This window comes from Humulus lupulus, chromosome 7 (assembly GCF_963169125.1).
Source record: "Humulus lupulus chromosome 7, drHumLupu1.1, whole genome shotgun sequence".
Classification (NCBI taxonomy): domain Eukaryota; kingdom Viridiplantae; phylum Streptophyta; class Magnoliopsida; order Rosales; family Cannabaceae; genus Humulus; species Humulus lupulus.
In genome coordinates, this window is record NC_084799.1 from 209,906,635 (window position 1) to 209,933,087 (window position 26,453).

The window sequence follows — 26,453 nt, forward strand, 5'->3', positions numbered from 1 at the left end:
GCAATTTTCACAAGTTTTTTCCTTATATTCGTACATCTCTCAGTATTGTGACTGTATCACCCTATACACACTTCGGATTTGGACGAAATTTTATACATAAAACCCTAAGACATAGGTCTACAACTTTTGAGGCCATGACCCTCGCATATTCTTTAGTATTCACTTTCAAAACATTGCTCGAATCCATATTAGAGAAATCGAAGATTTCTGAAAGGGGTAGCCCTTTGGTGAATTGGAGATTTCACTAATTTCTCCGAAATGTATTACCCTCGTGTTCAACTCGTTCGATATTTTTCCGCAAGAGATCTCATGGGTAAATGAATATATTGGAGTCGAAAGGGAGCCTTAATTCAACATTTAAAAAAAAATTCCCCTTTTTGAGGGCAATTTTCACAAGTTTTTTCCTTATATTCGTACATCTCTCAGTATTGTGACTGTATCACCCTATACACACGTCGGATTTGGACGAAATTTTATACATATAACCCTAAGACATAGGGCTACAACTTTTGAGGCCATGACCCTCGCATATTCTTTAGTATTCACTATCAAAACATTGCTCGAGTCCATATTAGAGATATCGAAGATTTCCGAGAGGGGTACCCCTTTGGTGAATTGGAGATTTCACTAATTTCTCCGAAATGTATTACCCTCGTGTTCAACTCGTTCGATATTTTTCAGAAAGAGATCTCATGGGTAAATGAATATATTGGAGTCGAAACGGAGCCGTAATTCAACATTTAAAAAAAAATTCCCCTTTTTGAGGGCAATTTTCACAAGTTTTTTCCTTATATTCGTACATCTCTCAGTATTGTGACTGTATCACCCTATACACACTTCGGATTTGGACGAAATTTTATACATATAACCCTAAGACATAGGGCTACAACTTTTGAGGCCATGACCCTCGCATATTCTTTAGTATTCACTTTCAAAACATTGCTCGAATCCATATTAGAGAAATCGAAGATTTCTGAAAGGGGTAGCCCTTTGGTGAATTGGAGATTTCACTAATTTCTCCGAAATGTATTACCCTCGTGTTCAACTCGTTCGATATTTTTCCGCAAGAGATCTCATGGGTAAATGAATATATTGGAGTCGAAAGGGAGCCTTAATTCAACATTTAAAAAAAAATTCCCCTTTTTGAGGGCAATTTTCACAAGTTTTTACCTTATATTCGTACATCTCTCAGTATTGTGACTGTATCACCCTATACACACGTCGGATTTGGACGAAATTTTATACATATAACCCTAAGACATAGGGCTACAACTTTTGAGGCCATGACCCTCGCATATTCTTTAGTATTCACTATCAAAACATTGCTCGAGTCCATATTAGAGATATCGAAGATTTCCGAGAGGGGTACCCCTTTGGTGAATTGGAGATTTCACTAATTTCTCCGAAATGTATTACCCTCGTGTTCAACTCGTTCGATATTTTTCCGCAAGAGATCTCATGGGTAAATGAATATATTGGAGTCGAAACGGAGCCGTAATTCAACATTTAAAAAAAAATTCCCCTTTTTGAGGGCAATTTTCACAAGTTTTTTCCTTATATTCGTACATCTCTCAGTATTGTGACTGTATCACCCTATACACACTTCGGATTTGGACGAAATTTTATACATATAACCCTAAGACATAGGGCTACAACTTTTGAGGCCATGACCCTCGCATATTCTTTAGTATTCACTTTCAAAACATTGCTCGAATCCATATTAGAGAAATCGAAGATTTCTGAAAGGGGTACCCCTTTGGTGAATTGGAGATTTCACTAATTTCTCCGAAATGTATTACCCTCGTGTTCAACTCGTTCGATATTTTTCCGCAAGAGATCTCATGGGTAAATGAATATATTGGAGTCGAAACGGAGCCGTAATTCAACCTTTAAAAAAAAATTCCCCTTTTTGAGGGTAATTTTCACAAGTTTTTTCCTTATATTCGTACATCTCTCAGTATTGTGACTGTATCACCCTATACACACGTCGGATTTGGACGAAATTTTATACATATAACCCTAAGACATAGGGCTACAACTTTTGAGGCCATGACCCTCGCATATTCTTTAGTATTCAATTTCAAAACAATGCTCGAATCCATATTAGAGAAATCGAAGATTTCTGAAAGGGGTACCCCTTTGGTGAATTGGAGAATTCACTAATTTCTCCGAAATGTATTACCCTCGTGTTCAACTCGTTCGATATTTTTCAGAAAGAGATCTCATGGGTAAATGAATATATTGGAGTCGAAACGGAGCCGTAATTCAACATTTAAAAAAAAATTCCCCTTTTTGAGGGCAATTTTCACAAGTTTTTTCCTTATATTCGTACATCTCTCAGTATTGTGACTGTATCACCCTATACACACTTCGGATTTGGACGAAATTTTATACATAAAACCCTAAGACATAGGTCTACAACTTTTGAGGCCATGACCCTCGCATATTCTTTAGTATTCACTTTCAAAACATAGCTCGAATCCATATTAGAGAAATCGAAGATTTCTGAAAGGGGTACCCCTTTGGTGAATTGGAGATTTCACTAATTTCTCCGAAATGTATTACCCTCGTGTTCAACTCGTTCGATATTTTTCAGCAAGAGATCTCATGGGTAAATGAATATATTGGAGTCGAAACGGAGCCGTAATTCAACATTTAAAAAAAAATTCCCCTTTTTGAGGGCAATTTTCACAAGTTTTTACCTTATATTCGTACATCTCTCAGTATTTTGACTGTATCACCCTATACACACCTCGGATTTGGACGAAATTTTATACATATAACCCTAAGACATCGCGCTACAACTTTTGAGGCCATGACCCTCGCATATTCTTTAGTATTCACTATCAAAACATTGCTCGAGTCCATATTAGAGAAATCGAAGATTTCCGAAAGGGGTACCCCTTTGGTGAATTGGAGATTTCACTAATTTCTCCGAAATGTATTACCCTCGTGTTCAACTCGTTCGATATTTTTCCGCAAGAGATCTCATGGGTAAATGAATATATTGGAGTCGAAACGGAGCCGTAATTCAACATTTAAAAAAAAATTCCCCTTTTTGAGGGCAATTTTCACAAGTTTTTTCCTTATATTCGTACATCTCTCAGTATTGTGACTGTATCACCCTATACACACTTCGGATTTGGACGAAATTTTATACATAAAACCCTAAGACATAGGTCTACAACTTTTGAGGCCATGACCCTCGCATATTCTTTAGTATTCACTTTCAAAACATTGCTCGAATCCATATTAGAGAAATCGAAGATTTCTGAAAGGGGTACCCCTTTGGTGAATTGGAGAATTCACTAATTTCTCCGAAATGTATTACCCTCGTGTTCAACTCGTTCGATATTTTTCAGAAAGAGATCTCATGGGTAAATGAATATATTGGAGTCGAAACGGAGCCGTAATTCAACATTTAAAAAAAAATTCCCCTTTTTGAGGGCAATTTTCACAAGTTTTTACCTTATATTCGTACATCTCTCAGTATTGTGACTGTATCACCCTATACACACCTCGGATTTGGACGAAATTTTATACATATAACCCTAAGACATAGGGCTACAACTTTTGAGGCCATGACCCTCGCATATTCTTTAGTATTCACTTTCAAAACATTGCTCGAATCCATATTAGAGAAATCGAAGATTTCTGAAAGGGGTACCCCTTTGGTGAATTGGAGATTTCACTAATTTCTCCGAAATGTATTACCCTCGTGTTCAACTCGTTCGATATTTTTCCGCAAGAGATCTCATGGGTAAATGAATATATTGGAGTCGAAACGGAGCCGTAATTCAACATTTAAAAAAAAATTCCCCTTTTTGAGGGTAATTTTCACAAGTTTTTTCCTTATATTCGTACATCTCTCAGTATTGTGACTGTATCACCCTATACACACGTCGGATTTGGACGAAATTTTATACATATAACCCTAAGACATAGGGCTACAACTTTTGAGGCCATGACCCTCGCATATTCTTTAGTATTCACTTTCAAAACATTGCTCGAATCCATATTAGAGAAATCGAAGATTTCTGAAAGGGGTACCCCTTTGGTGAATTGGAGAATTCACTAATTTCTCCGAAATGTATTACCCTCGTGTTCAACTCGTTCGATATTTTTCAGAAAGAGATCTCATGGGTAAATGAATATATTGGAGTCGAAACGGAGCCGTAATTCAACATTTAAAAAAAAATTCCCCTTTTTGAGGGCAATTTTCACAAGTTTTTTCCTTATATTCGTACATCTCTCAGTATTGTGACTGTATCACCCTATACACACTTCGGATTTGGACGAAATTTTATACATATAACCCTAAGACATAGGGCTACAACTTTTGAGGCCATGACCCTCGCATATTCTTTAGTATTCACTTTCAAAACATTGCTCGAATCCATATTAGAGAAATCGAAGATTTCTGAAAGGGGTACCCCTTTGGTGAATTGGAGATTTCACTAATTTCTCCGAAATGTATTACCCTCGTGTTCAACTCGTTCGATATTTTTCCGCAAGAGATCTCATGGGTAAATGAATATATTGGAGTCGAAACGGAGCCGTAATTCAACCTTTAAAAAAAAATTCCCCTTTTTGAGGGTAATTTTCACAAGTTTTTTCCTTATATTCGTACATCTCTCAGTATTGTGACTGTATCACCCTATACACACGTCGGATTTGGACGAAATTTTATACATATAACCCTAAGACATAGGGCTACAACTTTTGAGGCCATGACCCTCGCATATTCTTTAGTATTCAATTTCAAAACAATGCTCGAATCCATATTAGAGAAATCGAAGATTTCTGAAAGGGGTACCCCTTTGGTGAATTGGAGAATTCACTAATTTCTCCGAAATGTATTACCCTCGTGTTCAACTCGTTCGATATTTTTCAGAAAGAGATCTCATGGGTAAATGAATATATTGGAGTCGAAACGGAGCCGTAATTCAACATTTAAAAAAAAATTCCCCTTTTTGAGGGCAATTTTCACAAGTTTTTTCCTTATATTCGTACATCTCTCAGTATTGTGACTGTATCACCCTATACACACTTCGGATTTGGACGAAATTTTATACATAAAACCCTAAGACATAGGTCTACAACTTTTGAGGCCATGACCCTCGCATATTCTTTAGTATTCACTTTCAAAACATAGCTCGAATCCATATTAGAGAAATCGAAGATTTCTGAAAGGGGTACCCCTTTGGTGAATTGGAGATTTCACTAATTTCTCCGAAATGTATTACCCTCGTGTTCAACTCATTCGATATTTTTCAGCAAGAGATCTCATGGGTAAATGAATATATTGGAGTCGAAACGGAGCCGTAATTCAACATTTAAAAAAAAATTCCCCTTTTTGAGGGCAATTTTCACAAGTTTTTTCCTTATATTCGTACATCTCTCAGTATTTTGACTGTATCACCCTATACACACGTCGGATTTGGACGAAATTTTATACATATAACCCTAAGACATCGCGCTACAACTTTTGAGGCCATGACCCTCGCATATTCTTTAGTATTCACTATCAAAACATTGCTCGAGTCCATATTAGAGAAATCGAAGATTTCCGAAAGGGGTACCCCTTTGGTGAATTGGAGATTTCACTAATTTCTCCGAAATGTATTACCCTCGTGTTCAACTCGTTCGATATTTTTCCGCAAGAGATCTCATGGGTAAATGAATATATTGGAGTCGAAACGGAGCCGTAATTCAACATTTAAAAAAAAATTCCCCTTTTTGAGGGCAATTTTCACAAGTTTTTTCCTTATATTCGTACATCTCTCAGTATTGTGACTGTATCACCCTATACACACTTCGGATTTGGACGAAATTTTATACATAAAACCCTAAGACATAGGTCTACAACTTTTGAGGCCATGACCCTCGCATATTCTTTAGTATTCACTTTCAAAACATTGCTCGAATCCATATTAGAGAAATCGAAGATTTCTGAAAGGGGTACCCCTTTGGTGAATTGGAGATTTCACTAATTTCTCCGAAATGTATTACCCTCGTGTTCAACTCGTTCGATATTTTTCCGCAAGAGATCTCATGGGTAAATGAATATATTGGAGTCGAAACGGAGCCTTAATTCAACATTTAAAAAAAAATTCCCCTTTTTGAGGGCAATTTTCACAAGTTTTTTCCTTATATTCGTACATCTCTCAGTATTGTGACTGTATCACCCTATACACACTTCGGATTTGGACGAAATTTTATACATATAACCCTAAGACATAGGGCTACAACTTTTGAGGCCATGACCCTCGCATATTCTTTAGTATTCACTTTCAAAACATTGCTCGAATCCATATTAGAGAAATCGAAGATTTCTGAAAGGGGTAGCCCTTTGGTGAATTGGAGATTTCACTAATTTCTCCGAAATGTATTACCCTCGTGTTCAACTCGTTCGATATTTTTCCGCAAGAGATCTCATGGGTAAATGAATATATTGGAGTCGAAACGGAGCCGTAATTCAACATTTAAAAAAAAATTCCCCTTTTTGAGGGTAATTTTCACAAGTTTTTTCCTTATATTCGTACATCTCTCAGTATTGTGACTGTATCACCCTATACACACGTCGGATTTGGACGAAATTTTATACATATAACCCTAAGACATAGGGCTACAACTTTTGAGGCCATGACCCTCGCATATTCTTTAGTATTCAATTTCAAAACATTGCTCGAATCCATATTAGAGAAATCGAAGATTTCTGAAAGGGGTACCCCTTTGGTAAATTGGAGATTTCACTAATTTCTCCGAAATGTATTACCCTCGTGTTCAACTCGTTCGATATTTTTCAGCAAGAGATCTCATGGGTAAATGAATATATTGGAGTCGAAACGGTGCCGTAATTCAACATTTAAAAAAAAATTCCCCTTTTTGAGGGCAATTTTCACAAGTTTTTACCTTATATTCGTACATCTCTCAGTATTTTGACTGTATCACCCTATACACACCTCGGATTTGGACGAAATTTTATACATATAACCCTAAGACATCGCGCTACAACTTTTGAGGCCATGACCCTCGCATATTCTTTAGTATTCACTATCAAAACATTGCTCGAGTCCATATTAGAGAAATCGAAGATTTCCGAAAGGGGTACCCCTTTGGTGAATTGGAGATTTCACTAATTTCTCCGAAATGTATTACCCTCGTGTTCAACTCGTTCGATATTTTTCAGAAAGAGATCTCATGGGTAAATGAATATATTGGAGTCGAAACGGAGCCGTAATTCAACATTTAAAAAAAAATTCCCCTTTTTGAGGGCAATTTTCACAAGTTTTTTCCTTATATTCGTACATCTCTCAGTATTGTGACTGTATCACCCTATACACACTTCGGATTTGGACGAAATTTTATACATAAAACCCTAAGACATAGGTCTACAACTTTTGAGGCCATGACCCTCGCATATTCTTTAGTATTCACTTTCAAAACATAGCTCGAATCCATATTAGAGAAATCGAAGATTTCTGAAAGGGGTACCCCTTTGGTGAATTGGAGATTTCACTAATTTCTCTGAAATGTATTACCCTCGTGTTCAACTCGTTCGATATTTTTCAGCAAGAGATCTCATGGGTAAATGAATATATTGGAGTCGAAACGGAGCCGTAATTCAACATTTAAAAAAAAATTCCCCTTTTTGAGGGCAATTTTCACAAGTTTTTACCTTATATTCGTACATCTCTCAGTATTTTGACTGTATCACCCTATACACACCTCGGATTTGGACGAAATTTTATACATATAACCCTAAGACATCGCGCTACAACTTTTGAGGCCATGACCCTCGCATATTCTTTAGTATTCACTATCAAAACATTGCTCGAGTCCATATTAGAGAAATCGAAGATTTCTGAAAGGGGTACCCCTTTGGTGAATTGGAGAATTCACTAATTTCTCCGAAATGTATTACCCTCGTGTTCAACTCGTTCGATATTTTTCAGAAAGAGATCTCATGGGTAAATGAATATATTGGAGTCGAAACGGAGCCGTAATTCAACATTTAAAAAAAAATTCCCCTTTTTGAGGGCAATTTTCACAAGTTTTTTCCTTATATTCGTACATCTCTCAGTATTGTGACTGTATCACCCTATACACACTTCGGATTTGGACGAAATTTTATACATAAAACCCTAAGACATAGGTCTACAACTTTTGAGGCCATGACCCTCGCATATTCTTTAGTATTCACTTTCAAAACATAGCTCGAATCCATATTAGAGAAATCGAAGATTTCTGAAAGGGGTACCCCTTTGGTGAATTGGAGATTTCACTAATTTCTCCGAAATGTATTACCCTCGTGTTCAACTCGTTCGATATTTTTCAGCAAGAGATCTCATGGGTAAATGAATATATTGGAGTCGAAACGGAGCCGTAATTCAACATTTAAAAAAAAATTCCCCTTTTTGAGGGCAATTTTCACAAGTTTTTACCTTATATTCGTACATCTCTCAGTATTTTGACTGTATCACCCTATACACACCTCGGATTTGGACGAAATTTTATACATATAACCCTAAGACATCGCGCTACAACTTTTGAGGCCATGACCCTCGCATATTCTTTAGTATTCACTATCAAAACATTGCTCGAGTCCATATTAGAGAAATCGAAGATTTCCGAAAGGGGTACCCCTTTGGTGAATTGGAGATTTCACTAATTTCTCCGAAATGTATTACCCTCGTGTTCAACTCGTTCGATATTTTTCCGCAAGAGATCTCATGGGTAAATGAATATATTGGAGTCGAAACGGAGCCGTAATTCAACATTTAAAAAAAAATTCCCCTTTTTGAGGGCAATTTTCACAAGTTTTTTCCTTATATTCGTACATCTCTCAGTATTGTGACTGTATCACCCTATACACACTTCGGATTTGGACGAAATTTTATACATAAAACCCTAAGACATAGGTCTACAACTTTTGAGGCCATGACCCTCGCATATTCTTTAGTATTCACTTTCAAAACATTGCTCGAATCCATATTAGAGAAATCGAAGATTTCTGAAAGGGGTACCCCTTTGGTGAATTGGAGATTTCACTAATTTCTCCGAAATGTATTACCCTCGTGTTCAACTCGTTCGATATTTTTCCGCAAGAGATCTCATGGGTAAATGAATATATTGGAGTCGAAACGGAGCCTTAATTCAACATTTAAAAAAAAATTCCCCTTTTTGAGGGCAATTTTCACAAGTTTTTTCCTTATATTCGTACATCTCTCAGTATTGTGACTGTATCACCCTATACACACTTCGGATTTGGACGAAATTTTATACATATAACCCTAAGACATAGGGCTACAACTTTTGAGGCCATGACCCTCGCATATTCTTTAGTATTCACTTTCAAAACATTGCTCGAATCCATATTAGAGAAATCGAAGATTTCTGAAAGGGGTAGCCCTTTGGTGAATTGGAGATTTCACTAATTTCTCCGAAATGTATTACCCTCGTGTTCAACTCGTTCGATATTTTTCCGCAAGAGATCTCATGGGTAAATGAATATATTGGAGTCGAAACGGAGCCGTAATTCAACATTTAAAAAAAAATTCCCCTTTTTGAGGGTAATTTTCACAAGTTTTTTCCTTATATTCGTACATCTCTCAGTATTGTGACTGTATCACCCTATACACACGTCGGATTTGGACGAAATTTTATACATATAACCCTAAGACATAGGGCTACAACTTTTGAGGCCATGACCCTCGCATATTCTTTAGTATTCAATTTCAAAACATTGCTCGAATCCATATTAGAGAAATCGAAGATTTCTGAAAGGGGTACCCCTTTGGTAAATTGGAGATTTCACTAATTTCTCCGAAATGTATTACCCTCGTGTTCAACTCGTTCGATATTTTTCAGCAAGAGATCTCATGGGTAAATGAATATATTGGAGTCGAAACGGTGCCGTAATTCAACATTTAAAAAAAAATTCCCCTTTTTGAGGGCAATTTTCACAAGTTTTTACCTTATATTCGTACATCTCTCAGTATTTTGACTGTATCACCCTATACACACCTCGGATTTGGACGAAATTTTATACATATAACCCTAAGACATCGCGCTACAACTTTTGAGGCCATGACCCTCGCATATTCTTTAGTATTCACTATCAAAACATTGCTCGAGTCCATATTAGAGAAATCGAAGATTTCCGAAAGGGGTACCCCTTTGGTGAATTGGAGATTTCACTAATTTCTCCGAAATGTATTACCCTCGTGTTCAACTCGTTCGATATTTTTCAGAAAGAGATCTCATGGGTAAATGAATATATTGGAGTCGAAACGGAGCCGTAATTCAACATTTAAAAAAAAATTCCCCTTTTTGAGGGCAATTTTCACAAGTTTTTTCCTTATATTCGTACATCTCTCAGTATTGTGACTGTATCACCCTATACACACTTCGGATTTGGACGAAATTTTATACATAAAACCCTAAGACATAGGTCTACAACTTTTGAGGCCATGACCCTCGCATATTCTTTAGTATTCACTTTCAAAACATAGCTCGAATCCATATTAGAGAAATCGAAGATTTCTGAAAGGGGTACCCCTTTGGTGAATTGGAGATTTCACTAATTTCTCTGAAATGTATTACCCTCGTGTTCAACTCGTTCGATATTTTTCAGCAAGAGATCTCATGGGTAAATGAATATATTGGAGTCGAAACGGAGCCGTAATTCAACATTTAAAAAAAAATTCCCCTTTTTGAGGGCAATTTTCACAAGTTTTTACCTTATATTCGTACATCTCTCAGTATTTTGACTGTATCACCCTATACACACCTCGGATTTGGACGAAATTTTATACATATAACCCTAAGACATCGCGCTACAACTTTTGAGGCCATGACCCTCGCATATTCTTTAGTATTCACTATCAAAACATTGCTCGAGTCCATATTAGAGAAATCGAAGATTTCCGAAAGGGGTACCCCTTTGGTGAATTGGAGAATTCACTAATTTCTCTGAAATGTATTACCCTCGTGTTCAACTCGTTCGATATTTTTCCGCAAGAGATCTCATGGGTAAATGAATATATTGGAGTCGAAACGGAGCCGTAATTCAACATTTAAAAAAAAATTCCCCTTTTTGAGGGCAATTTTCACAAGTTTTTTCCTTATATTCGTACATCTCTCAGTATTGTGACTGTATCACCCTATACACACTTCAGATTTGGACGAAATTTTATACATAAAACCCTAAGACATAGGTCTACAACTTTTGAGGCCATGACCCTCGCATATTCTTTAGTATTCACTTTCAAAACATAGCTCGAATCCATATTAGAGAAATCGAAGATTTCTGAAAGGGGTACCCCTTTGGTGAATTGGAGATTTCACTAATTTCTCCGAAATGTATTACCCTCGTGTTCAACTCGTTCGATATTTTTCCGCAAGAGATCTCATGGGTAAATGAATATATTGGAGTCGAAACGGAGCCTTAATTCAACATTTAAAAAAAAATTCCCCTTTTTGAGGGCAATTTTCACAAGTTTTTACCTTATATTCGTACATCTCTCAGTATTGTGACTGTATCACCCTATACACTCCTCGGATTTGGACGAAATTTTATACATATAACCCTAAGACATCGCGCTACAACTTTTGAGGCCATGACCCTCGCATATTCTTTAGTATTCAATTTCAAAACATTGCTCGAATCCATATTAGAGAAATCGAAGATTTCCGAAAGGGGTACCCCTTTGGTGAATTGGAGATTTCATTAATTTCTCCGAAATGTATTACCCTCGTGTTCAACTCGTTCGATATTTTTCCGCAAGAGATCTCATGGGTAAATGAATATATTGGAGTCGAAACGGAGCCGTAATTCAACATTTAAAAAAAAATTCCCCTTTTTGAGGGCAATTTTCACAAGTTTTTTCCTTATATTCGTACATCTCTCAGTATTGTGACTGTATCACCCTATACACACTTCGGATTTGGACGAAATTTTATACATAAAACCCTAAGACATAGGTCTACAACTTTTGAGGCCATGACCCTCGCATATTCTTTAGTATTCACTTTCAAAACATTGCTCGAATCCATATTAGAGAAATCGAAGATTTCTGAAAGGGGTACCCCTTTGGTGAATTGGAGATTTCACTAATTTCTCCGAAATGTATTACCCTCGTGTTCAACTCGTTCGATATTTTTCAGCAAGAGATCTCATGGGTAAATGAATATATTGGAGTCGAAACGGAGCCGTAATTCAACATTTAAAAAAAAATTCCCCTTTTTGAGGGCAATTTTCACAAGTTTTTACCTTATATTCGTACATCTCTCAGTATTTTGACTGTATCACCCTATACACACCTCGGATTTGGACGAAATTTTATACATATAACCCTAAGACATCGCGCTACAACTTTTGAGGCCATGACCCTCGCATATTCTTTAGTATTCACTATCAAAACATTGCTCGAGTCCATATTAGAGAAATCGAAGATTTCCGAAAGGGGTACCCCTTTGGTGAATTGGAGAATTCACTAATTTCTCTGAAATGTATTACCCTCGTGTTCAACTCGTTCGATATTTTTCCGCAAGAGATCTCATGGGTAAATGAATATATTGGAGTCGAAACGGAGCCGTAATTCAACATTTAAAAAAAAATTCCCCTTTTTGAGGGCAATTTTCACAAGTTTTTTCCTTATATTCGTACATCTCTCAGTATTGTGACTGTATCACCCTATACACACTTCAGATTTGGACGAAATTTTATACATAAAACCCTAAGACATAGGTCTACAACTTTTGAGGCCATGACCCTCGCATATTCTTTAGTATTCACTTTCAAAACATAGCTCGAATCCATATTAGAGAAATCGAAGATTTCTGAAAGGGGTACCCCTTTGGTGAATTGGAGATTTCACTAATTTCTCCGAAATGTATTACCCTCGTGTTCAACTCGTTCGATATTTTTCCGCAAGAGATCTCATGGGTAAATGAATATATTGGAGTCGAAACGGAGCCTTAATTCAACATTTAAAAAAAAATTCCCCTTTTTGAGGGCAATTTTCACAAGTTTTTACCTTATATTCGTACATCTCTCAGTATTGTGACTGTATCACCCTATACACTCCTCGGATTTGGACGAAATTTTATACATATAACCCTAAGACATCGCGCTACAACTTTTGAGGCCATGACCCTCGCATATTCTTTAGTATTCAATTTCAAAACATTGCTCGAATCCATATTAGAGAAATCGAAGATTTCCGAAAGGGGTACCCCTTTGGTGAATTGGAGATTTCATTAATTTCTCCGAAATGTATTACCCTCGTGTTCAACTCGTTCGATATTTTTCCGCAAGAGATCTCATGGGTAAATGAATATATTGGAGTCGAAACGGAGCCGTAATTCAACATTTAAAAAAAAATTCCCCTTTTTGAGGGCAATTTTCACAAGTTTTTTCCTTATATTCGTACATCTCTCAGTATTGTGACTGTATCACCCTATACACACTTCGGATTTGGACGAAATTTTATACATAAAACCCTAAGACATAGGTCTACAACTTTTGAGGCCATGACCCTCGCATATTCTTTAGTATTCACTTTCAAAACATTGCTCGAATCCATATTAGAGAAATCGAAGATTTCTGAAAGGGGTACCCCTTTGGTGAATTGGAGATTTCACTAATTTCTCCGAAATGTATTACCCTCGTGTTCAACTCGTTCGATATTTTTCCGCAAGAGATCTCATGGGTAAATGAATATATTGGAGTCGAAACGGAGCCTTAATTCAACATTTAAAAAAAAATTCCCCTTTTTGAGGGCAATTTTCACAAGTTTTTACCTTATATTCGTACATCTCTCAGTATTGTGACTGTATCACCCTATACACTCCTCGGATTTGGACGAAATTTTATACATATAACCCTAAGACATCGCGCTACAACTTTTGAGGCCATGACCCTCGCATATTCTTTAGTATTCAATTTCAAAACATTGCTCGAATCCATATTAGAGAAATCGAAGATTTCCGAAAGGGGTACCCCTTTGGTGAATTGGAGATTTCATTAATTTCTCCGAAATGTATTACCCTCGTGTTCAACTCGTTCGATATTTTTCCGCAAGAGATCTCATGGGTAAATGAATATATTGGAGTCGAAACGGAGCCGTAATTCAACATTTAAAAAAAAATTCCCCTTTTTGAGGGCAATTTTCACAAGTTTTTTCCTTATATTCGTACATCTCTCAGTATTGTGACTGTATCACCCTATACACACTTCGGATTTGGACGAAATTTTATACATAAAACCCTAAGACATAGGTCTACAACTTTTGAGGCCATGACCCTCGCATATTCTTTAGTATTCACTTTCAAAACATTGCTCGAATCCATATTAGAGAAATCGAAGATTTCTGAAAGGGGTACCCCTTTGGTGAATTGGAGATTTCACTAATTTCTCCGAAATGTATTACCCTCGTGTTCAACTCGTTCGATATTTTTCCGCAAGAGATCTCATGGGTAAATGAATATATTGGAGTCGAAACGGAGCCTTAATTCAACATTTAAAAAAAAATTCCCCTTTTTGAGGGCAATTTTCACAAGTTTTTTCCTTATATTCGTACATCTCTCAGTATTGTGACTGTATCACCCTATACACACTTCGGATTTGGACGAAATTTTATACATATAACCCTAAGACATAGGGCTACAACTTTTGAGGCCATGACCCTCGCATATTCTTTAGTATTCACTTTCAAAACATTGCTCGAATCCATATTAGAGAAATCGAAGATTTCTGAAAGGGGTAGCCCTTTGGTGAATTGGAGATTTCACTAATTTCTCCGAAATGTATTACCCTCGTGTTCAACTCGTTCGATATTTTTCCGCAAGAGATCTCATGGGTAAATGAATATATTGGAGTCGAAACGGAGCCGTAATTCAACATTTAAAAAAAAATTCCCCTTTTTGAGGGTAATTTTCACAAGTTTTTTCCTTATATTCGTACATCTCTCAGTATTGTGACTGTATCACCCTATACACACGTCGGATTTGGACGAAATTTTATACATATAACCCTAAGACATAGGGCTACAACTTTTGAGGCCATGACCCTCGCATATTCTTTAGTATTCAATTTCAAAACATTGCTCGAATCCATATTAGAGAAATCGAAGATTTCTGAAAGGGGTACCCCTTTGGTAAATTGGAGATTTCACTAATTTCTCCGAAATGTATTACCCTCGTGTTCAACTCGTTCGATATTTTTCAGCAAGAGATCTCATGGGTAAATGAATATATTGGAGTCGAAACGGAGCCGTAATTCAACATTTAAAAAAAAATTCCCCTTTTTGAGGGCAATTTTCACAAGTTTTTACCTTATATTCGTACATCTCTCAGTATTTTGACTGTATCACCCTATACACACCTCGGATTTGGACGAAATTTTATACATATAACCCTAAGACATCGCGCTACAACTTTTGAGGCCATGACCCTCGCATATTCTTTAGTATTCACTATCAAAACATTGCTCGAGTCCATATTAGAGAAATCGAAGATTTCCGAAAGGGGTACCCCTTTGGTGAATTGGAGATTTCACTAATTTCTCCGAAATGTATTACCCTCGTGTTCAACTCGTTCGATATTTTTCCGCAAGAGATCTCATGGGTAAATGAATATATTGGAGTCGAAACGGAGCCGTAATTCAACATTTAAAAAAAAATTCCCCTTTTTGAGGGCAATTTTCACAAGTTTTTTCCTTATATTCGTACATCTCTCAGTATTGTGACTGTATCACCCTATACACACTTCGGATTTGGACGAAATCTTATACATAAAACCCTAAGACATAGGTCTACAACTTTTGAGGCCATGACCCTCGCATATTCTTTAGTATTCACTTTCAAAACATAGCTCGAATCCATATTAGAGAAATCGAAGATTTCTGAAAGGGGTACCCCTTTGGTGAATTGGAGATTTCACTAATTTCTCCGAAATGTATTACCCTCGTGTTCAACTCGTTCGATATTTTTCCGCAAGAGATCTCATGGGTAAATGAATATATTGGAGTCGAAACGGAGCCTTAATTCAACATTTAAAAAAAAATTCCCCTTTTTGAGGGCAATTTTCACAAGTTTTTTCCTTATATTCGTACATCTCTCAGTATTGTGACTGTATCACCCTATACACACGTCGGATTTGGACGAAATTTTATACATATAACCCTAAGACATAGGGCTACAACTTTTGAGGCCATGACCCTCGCATATTCTTTAGTATTCAATTTCAAAACATTGCTCGAATCCATATTAGAGAAATCGAAGATTTCTGAAAGGGGTACCCCTTTGGTAAATTGGAGATTTCACTAATTTCTCCGAAATGTATTACCCTCGTGTTCAACTCGTTCGATATTTTTCAGCAAGAGATCTCATGGGTAAATGAATATATTGGAGTCGAAACGGAGCCGTAATTCAACATTTAAAAAAAAATTCCCCTTTTTGAGGGCAATTTTCACAAGTTTTTTCCTTATATTCGTACATCTCTCAGTATTGTGACTGTATCACCCTATACACACTTCGGATTTGGACGAAATTTTATACATAAAACCCTAAGACATAGGTCTACAACTTTTGAGGCCATGACCCTCGCATATTCTTTAGTATTCACTTTCAAAACATTGCTCGAATCCATATTAGAGAAATCGAAGATTTCTGAAAGGGGTACCCCTTTGGTGAATTGGAGATTTCACTAATTTCTCCGAAATGTATTACCCTCGTGTTCAACTCGTTCGATATTTTTCCGCAAGAGATCTCATGGGTAAATGAATATATTGGAGTCGAAACGGAGCCTTAATTCAACATTTAAAAAAAAATTCCCCTTTTTGAGGGCAATTTTCACAAGTTTTTTCCTTATATTCGTACATCTCTCAGTATTGTGACTGTATCACCCTATACACACGTCGGATTTGGACGAAATTTTATACATATAACCCTAAGACATAGGGCTACAACTTTTGAGGCCATGACCCTCGCATATTCTTTAGTATTCAATTTCAAAACATTGCTCGAATCCATATTAGAGAAATCGAAGATTTCTGAAAGGGGTACCCCTTTGGTAAATTGGAGATTTCACTAATTTCTCCGAAATGTATTACCCTCGTGTTCAACTCGTTCGATATTTTTCAGCAAGAGATCTCATGGGTAAATGAATATATTGGAGTCGAAACGGAGCCGTAATTCAACATTTAAAAAAAAATTCCCCTTTTTGAGGGCAATTTTCACAAGTTTTTTCCTTATATTCGTACATCTCTCAGTATTGTGACTGTATCACCCTATACACACTTCGGATTTGGACGAAATTTTATACATAAAACCCTAAGACATAGGTCTACAACTTTTGAGGCCATGACCCTCGCATATTCTTTAGTATTCACTTTCAAAACATTGCTCGAATCCATATTAGAGAAATCGAAGATTTCTGAAAGGGGTACCCCTTTGGTGAATTGGAGATTTCACTAATTTCTCCGAAATGTATTACCCTCGTGTTCAACTCGTTCGATATTTTTCCGCAAGAGATCTCATGGGTAAATGAATATATTGGAGTCGAAACGGAGCCTTAATTCAACATTTAAAAAAAAATTCCCCTTTTTGAGGGCAATTTTCACAAGTTTTTTCCTTATATTCGTACATCTCTCAGTATTGTGACTGTATCACCCTATACACACTTCGGATTTGGACGAAATTTTATACATATAACCCTAAGACATAGGGCTACAACTTTTGAGGCCATGACCCTCGCATATTCTTTAGTATTCACTTTCAAAACATTGCTCGAATCCATATTAGAGAAATCGAAGATTTCTGAAAGGGGTAGCCCTTTGGTGAATTGGAGATTTCACTAATTTCTCCGAAATGTATTACCCTCGTGTTCAACTCGTTCGATATTTTTCCGCAAGAGATCTCATGGGTAAATGAATATATTGGAGTCGAAACGGAGCCGTAATTCAACATTTAAAAAAAAATTCCCCTTTTTGAGGGTAATTTTCACAAGTTTTTTCCTTATATTCGTACATCTCTCAGTATTGTGACTGTATCACCCTATACACACGTCGGATTTGGACGAAATTTTATACATATAACCCTAAGACATAGGGCTACAACTTTTGAGGCCATGACCCTCGCATATTCTTTAGTATTCAATTTCAAAACATTGCTCGAATCCATATTAGAGAAATCGAAGATTTCTGAAAGGGGTACCCCTTTGGTAAATTGGAGATTTCACTAATTTCTCCGAAATGTATTACCCTCGTGTTCAACTCGTTCGATATTTTTCAGCAAGAGATCTCATGGGTAAATGAATATATTGGAGTCGAAACGGAGCCGTAATTCAACATTTAAAAAAAAATTCCCCTTTTTGAGGGCAATTTTCACAAGTTTTTACCTTATATTCGTACATCTCTCAGTATTTTGACTGTATCACCCTATACACACCTCGGATTTGGACGAAATTTTATACATATAACCCTAAGACATCGCGCTACAACTTTTGAGGCCATGACCCTCGCATATTCTTTAGTATTCACTATCAAAACATTGCTCGAGTCCATATTAGAGAAATCGAAGATTTCCGAAAGGGGTACCCCTTTGGTGAATTGGAGATTTCACTAATTTCTCCGAAATGTATTACCCTCGTGTTCAACTCGTTCGATATTTTTCCGCAAGAGATCTCATGGGTAAATGAATATATTGGAGTCGAAACGGAGCCGTAATTCAACATTTAAAAAAAAATTCCCCTTTTTGAGGGCAATTTTCACAAGTTTTTTCCTTATATTCGTACATCTCTCAGTATTGTGACTGTATCACCCTATACACACTTCGGATTTGGACGAAATCTTATACATAAAACCCTAAGACATAGGTCTACAACTTTTGAGGCCATGACCCTCGCATATTCTTTAGTATTCACTTTCAAAACATAGCTCGAATCCATATTAGAGAAATCGAAGATTTCTGAAAGGGGTACCCCTTTGGTGAATTGGAGATTTCACTAATTTCTCCGAAATGTATTACCCTCGTGTTCAACTCGTTCGATATTTTTCCGCAAGAGATCTCATGGGTAAATGAATATATTGGAGTCGAAACGGAGCCTTAATTCAACATTTAAAAAAAAATTCCCCTTTTTGAGGGCAATTTTCACAAGTTTTTTCCTTATATTCGTACATCTCTCAGTATTGTGACTGTATCACCCTATACACACGTCGGATTTGGACGAAATTTTATACATATAACCCTAAGACATAGGGCTACAACTTTTGAGGCCATGACCCTCGCATATTCTTTAGTATTCAATTTCAAAACATTGCTCGAATCCATATTAGAGAAATCGAAGATTTCTGAAAGGGGTACCCCTTTGGTAAATTGGAGATTTCACTAATTTCTCCGAAATGTATTACCCTCGTGTTCAACTCGTTCGATATTTTTCAGCAAGAGATCTCATGGGTAAATGAATATATTGGAGTCGAAACGGAGCCGTAATTCAACATTTAAAAAAAAATTCCCCTTTTTGAGGGCAATTTTCACAAGTTTTTACCTTATATTCGTACATCTCTCAGTATTTTGACTGTATCACCCTATACACACCTCGGATTTGGACGAAATTTTATACATATAACCCTAAGACATCGCGCTACAACTTTTGAGGCCATGACCCTCGCATATTCTTTAGTATTCACTATCAAAACATTGCTCGAGTCCATATTAGAGAAATCGAAGATTTCCGAAAGGGGTACCCCTTTGGTGAATTGGAGATTTCACTAATTTCTCCGAAATGTATTACCCTCGTGTTCAACTCGTTCGATATTTTTCCGCAAGAGATCTCATGGGTAAATGAATATATTGGAGTCGAAACGGAGCCGTAATTCAACATTTAAAAAAAAATTCCCCTTTTTGAGGGCAATTTTCACAAGTTTTTTCCTTATATTCGTACATCTCTCAGTATTGTGACTGTATCACCCTATACACACTTCGGATTTGGACGAAATCTTATACATAAAACCCTAAGACATAGGTCTACAACTTTTGAGGCCATGACCCTCGCATATTCTTTAGTATTCACTTTCAAAACATAGCTCGAATCCATATTAGAGAAATCGAAGATTTCTGAAAGGGGTACCCCTTTGGTGAATTGGAGATTTCACTAATTTCTCCGAAATGTATTACCCTCGTGTTCAACTCGTTCGATATTTTTCCGCAAGAGATCTCATGGGTAAATGAATATATTGGAGTCGAAACGGAGCCTTAATTCAACATTTAAAAAAAAATTCCCCTTTTTGAGGGCAATTTTCACAAGTTTTTACCTTATATTCGTACATCTCTCAGTATTGTGACTGTATCACCCTATACACACTTCGGATTTGGACGAAATTTTATACATATAACCCTAAGACATAGGGCTACAACTTTTGAGGCCATGACCCTCGCATATTCTTTAGTATTCACTTTCAAAACATTGCTCGAATCCATATTAGAGAAATCGAAGATTTCTGAAAGGGGTACCCCTTTGGTGAATTGGAGATTTCACTAATTTCTCCGAAATGTATTACCCTCGTGTTCAACTCGTTCGATATTTTTCCGCAAGAGATCTCATGGGTAAATGAATATATTGGAGTCGAAACGGAGCCGTAATTCAACCTTTAAAAAAAAATTCCCCTTTTTGAGGGTAATTTTCACAAGTTTTTTCCTTATATTCGTACATCTCTCAGTATTGTGACTGTATCACCCTATACACACGTCGGATTTGGACGAAATCTTATACATAAAACCCTAAGACATAGGTCTACAACTTTTGAGGCCATGACCCTCGCATATTCTTTAGTATTCATTATCAAAACATTGCTCGAGTCCATATTAGAGAAATCGAAGATTTCCGAAAGGGGTACCCCTTTGGTGAATTGGAGATTTCACTAATTTCTCCGAAATGTATTACCCTCGTGTTCAACTCGTTCGATATTTTTCAGAAAGAGATCTCATGGGTAAATGAATATATTGGAGTCGAAACGGAGCCGTAATTCAACATTTAAAAAAAAATTCCCCTTTTTGAGGGCAATTTTCACAAGTTTTTTCCTTATATTCGTACATCTCTCAGTATTGTGACTGTATCACCCTATACACACTTCGGATTTGGACGAAATTTTATACATAAAACCCTAAGACATAGGTCTACAACTTTTGAGGCCATGACCCTCGCATATTCTTTAGTATTCACTTTCAAAACATAGCTCGAATCCATATTAGAGAAATCGAAGATTTCTGAAAGGGGTACCCCTTTGGTGAATTGGAGATTTCACTAATTTCTCCGAAATGTATTACCCTCGTGTTCAACTCGTTCGATATTTTTCAGCAAGAGATCTCATGGGTAAATGAATATATTGGAGTCGAAACGGAGCCGTAATTCAACATTTAAAAAAAAATTCCCCTTTTTGAGGGCAATTTTCACAAGTTTTTACCTTATATTCGTACATCTCTCAGTATTTTGACTGTATCACCCTATACACACCTCGGATTTGGACGAAATTTTATACATATAACCCTAAGACATCGCGCTACAACTTTTGAGGCCATGACCCTCGCATATTCTTTAGTATTCACTATCAAAACATTGCTCGAGTCCATATTAGAGAAATCGAAGATTTCCGAAAGGGGTACCCCTTTGGTGAATTGGAGATTTCACTAATTTCTCCGAAATGTATTACCCTCGTGTTCAACTCGTTCGATATTTTTCCGCAAGAGATCTCATGGGCAAATGAATATATTGGAGTCGAAACGGAGCCGTAATTCAACATTTAAAAAAAAATTCCCCTTTTTGAGGGCAATTTTCACAAGTTTTTTCCTTATATTCGTACATCTCTCAGTATTGTGACTGTATCACCCTATACACACTTCGGATTTGGACGAAATTTTATACATAAAACCCTAAGACATAGGTCTACAACTTTTGAGGCCATGACCCTCGCATATTCTTTAGTATTCACTTTCAAAACATTGCTCGAATCCATATTAGAGAAATCGAAGATTTCTGAAAGGGGTACCCCTTTGGTGAATTGGAGATTTCACTAATTTCTCCGAAATGTATTACCCTCGTGTTCAACTCGTTCGATATTTTTCCGCAAGAGATCTCATGGGTAAATGAATATATTGGAGTCGAAACGGAGCCTTAATTCAACATTTAAAAAAAAATTCCCCTTTTTGAGGGCAATTTTCACAAGTTTTTTCCTTATATTCGTACATCTCTCAGTATTGTGACTGTATCACCCTATACACACTTCGGATTTGGACGAAATTTTATACATATAACCCTAAGACATAGGGCTACAACTTTTGAGGCCATGACCCTCGCATATTCTTTAGTATTCACTTTCAAAACATTGCTCGAATCCATATTAGAGAAATCGAAGATTTCTGAAAGGGGTAGCCCTTTGGTGAATTGGAGATTTCACTAATTTCTCCGAAATGAATTACCCTCGTGTTCAACTCGTTCGATATTTTTCCGCAAGAGATCTCATGGGTAAATGAATATATTGGAGTCGAAACGGAGCCGTAATTCAACATTTAAAAAAAAATTCCCCTTTTTGAGGGTAATTTTCACAAGTTTTTTCCTTATATTCGTACATCTCTCAGTATTGTGACTGTATCACCCTATACACACGTCGGATTTGGACGAAATTTTATACATATAACCCTAAGACATAGGGCTACAACTTTTGAGGCCATGACCCTCGCATATTCTTTAGTATTCAATTTCAAAACATTGCTCGAATCCATATTAGAGAAATCGAAGATTTCTGAAAGGGGTACCCCTTTGGTAAATTGGAGATTTCACTAATTTCTCCGAAATGTATTACCCTCGTGTTCAACTCGTTCGATATTTTTCAGCAAGAGATCTCATGGGTAAATGAATATATTGGAGTCGAAACGGAGCCGTAATTCAACATTTAAAAAAAAATTCCCCTTTTTGAGGGCAATTTTCACAAGTTTTTACCTTATATTCGTACATCTCTCAGTATTTTGACTGTATCACCCTATACACACCTCGGATTTGGACGAAATTTTATACATATAACCCTAAGACATCGCGCTACAACTTTTGAGGCCATGACCCTCGCATATTCTTTAGTATTCACTATCAAAACATTGCTCGAGTCCATATTAGAGAAATCGAAGATTTCCGAAAGGGGTACCCCTTTGGTGAATTGGAGATTTCACTAATTTCTCCGAAATGTATTACCCTCGTGTTCAACTCGTTCGATATTTTTCCGCAAGAGATCTCATGGGTAAATGAATATATTGGAGTCGAAACGGAGCCGTAATTCAACATTTAAAAAAAAATTCCCCTTTTTGAGGGCAATTTTCACAAGTTTTTTCCTTATATTCGTACATCTCTCAGTATTGTGACTGTATCACCCTATACACACTTCGGATTTGGACGAAATCTTATACATAAAACCCTAAGACATAGGTCTACAACTTTTGAGGCCATGACCCTCGCATATTCTTTAGTATTCATTATCAAAACATTGCTCGAGTCCATATTAGAGAAATCGAAGATTTCCGAAAGGGGTACCCCTTTGGTGAATTGGAGATTTCACTAATTTCTCCGAAATGTATTACCCTCGTGTTCAACTCGTTCGATATTTTTCAGAAAGAGATCTCATGGGTAAATGAATATATTGGAGTCGAAACGGAGCCGTAATTCAACATTTAAAAAAAAATTCCCCTTTTTGAGGGCAATTTTCACAAGTTTTTTCCTTATATTCGTACATCTCTCAGTATTGTGACTGTATCACCCTATACACACTTCGGATTTGGACGAAATTTTATACATAAAACCCTAAGACATAGGTCTACAACTTTTGAGGCCATGACCCTCGCATATTCTTTAGTATTCACTTTCAAAACATAGCTCGAATCCATATTAGAGAAATCGAAGATTTCTGAAAGGGGTACCCCTTTGGTGAATTGGAGATTTCACTAATTTCTCCGAAATGTATTACCCTCGTGTTCAACTCGTTCGATATTTTTCAGCAAGAGATCTCATGGGTAAATGAATATATTGGAGTCGAAACGGAGCCGTAATTCAACATTTAAAAAAAAATTCCCCTTTTTGAGGGCAATTTTCACAAGTTTTTTCCTTATATTCGTACATCTCTCAGTATTGTGACTGTATCACCCTATACACACTTCGGATTTGGACGAAATTTTATACATAAAACCCTAAGACATAGGTCTACAACTTTTGAGGCCATGACCCTCGCATATTCTTTAGTATTCACTTTCAAAACATAGCTCGAATCCATATTAGAGAAATCGAAGATTTCTGAAAGGGGTACCCCTTTGGTGAATTGGAGATTTCACTAATTTCTCCGAAATGTATTACCCTCGTGTTCAACTCGTTCGATATTTTTCAGCAAGAGATCTCATGGGTAAATGAATATATTGGAGTCGAAACGGAGCCGTAATTCAACATTTAAAAAAAAATTCCCCTTTTTGAGGGCAATTTTCACAAGTTTTTTCCTTATATTCGTACATCTCTCAGTATTGTGACTGTATCACCCTATACACACTTCGGATTTGGACGAAATTTTATACATAAAACCCTAAGACATAGGTCTACAACTTTTGAGGCCATGACCCTCGCATATTCTTTAGTATTCACTTTCAAAACATAGCTCGAATGCATATTAGAGAAATCGAAGATTTCTGAAAGGGGTACCCCTTTGGTGAATTGGAGATTTCACTAATTTCTCCGAAATGTATTACCCTCGTGTTCAACTCGTTCGATATTTTTCCGCAAGAGATCTCATGGGTAAATGAATATATTGGAGTCGAAACGGAGCCTTAATTCAACATTTAAAAAAAAATTCCCCTTTTTGAGGGCAATTTTCACAAGTTTTTTCCTTATATTCGTACATCTCTCAGTATTGTGACTGTATCACCCTATACACACTTCGGATTTGGACGAAATTTTATACATATAACCCTAAGACATAGGGCTACAACTTTTGAGGCCATGACCCTCGCATATTCTTTAGTATTCACTTTCAAAACATTGCTCGAATCCATATTAGAGAAATCGAAGATTTCTGAAAGGGGTACCCCTTTGGTGAATTGGAGATTTCACTAATTTCTCCGAAATGTATTACCCTCGTGTTCAACTCGTTCGATATTTTTCCGCAAGAGATCTCATGGGTAAATGAATATATTGGAGTCGAAACGGAGCCGTAATTCAACATTTAAAAAAAAATTCCCCTTTTTGAGGGTAATTTTCACAAGTTTTTTCCTTATATTCGTACATCTCTCAGTATTGTGACTGTATCACATTATACACACGTCGGATTTGGACGAAATTTTATACATATAACCCTAAGACATAGGGCTACAACTTTTGAGGCCATGACCCTCGCATATTCTTTAGTATTCAATTTCAAAACATTGCTCGAATCCATATTAGAGAAATCGAAGATTTCTGAAAGGGGTACCCCTTTGGTGAATTGGAGATTTCACTAATTTCTCCGAAATGTATTACCCTCGTGTTCAACTCGTTCGATATTTTTCAGCAAGAGATCTCATGGGTAAATGAATATATTGGAGTCGAAACGGAGCCGTAATTCAACATTTAAAAAAAAATTCCCCTTTTTGAGGGCAATTTTCACAAGTTTTTTCCTTATATTCGTACATCTCTCAGTATTGTGACTGTATCACCCTATACACACTTCGGATTTGGACGAAATTTTATACATAAAACCCTAAGACATAGGTCTACAACTTTTGAGGCCATGACCCTCGCATATTCTTTAGTATTCACTTTCAAAACATAGCTCGAATCCATATTAGAGAAATCGAAGATTTCTGAAAGGGGTACCCCTTTGGTGAATTGGAGATTTCACTAATTTCTCCGAAATGTATTACCCTCGTGTTCAACTCGTTCGATATTTTTCAGCAAGAGATCTCATGGGTAAATGAATATATTGGAGTCGAAACGGAGCCTTAATTCAACATTTAAAAAAAAATTCCCCTTTTTGAGGGCAATTTTCACAAGTTTTTACCTTATATTCGTACATCTCTCAGTATTTTGACTGTATCACCCTATACACACCTCGGATTTGGACGAAATTTTATACATATAACCCTAAGACATCGCGCTACAACTTTTGAGGCCATGACCCTCGCATATTCTTTAGTATTCACTATCAAAACATTGCTCGAGTCCATATTAGAGAAATCGAAGATTTCCGAAAGGGGTACCCCTTTGGTGAATTGGAGATTTCACTAATTTCTCCGAAATGTATTACCCTCGTGTTCAACTCGTTCGATATTTTTCCGCAAGAGATCTCATGGGTAAATGAATATATTGGAGTCGAAACGGAGCCGTAATTCAACATTTAAAAAAAAATTCCCCTTTTTGAGGGCAATTTTCACAAGTTTTTTCCTTAT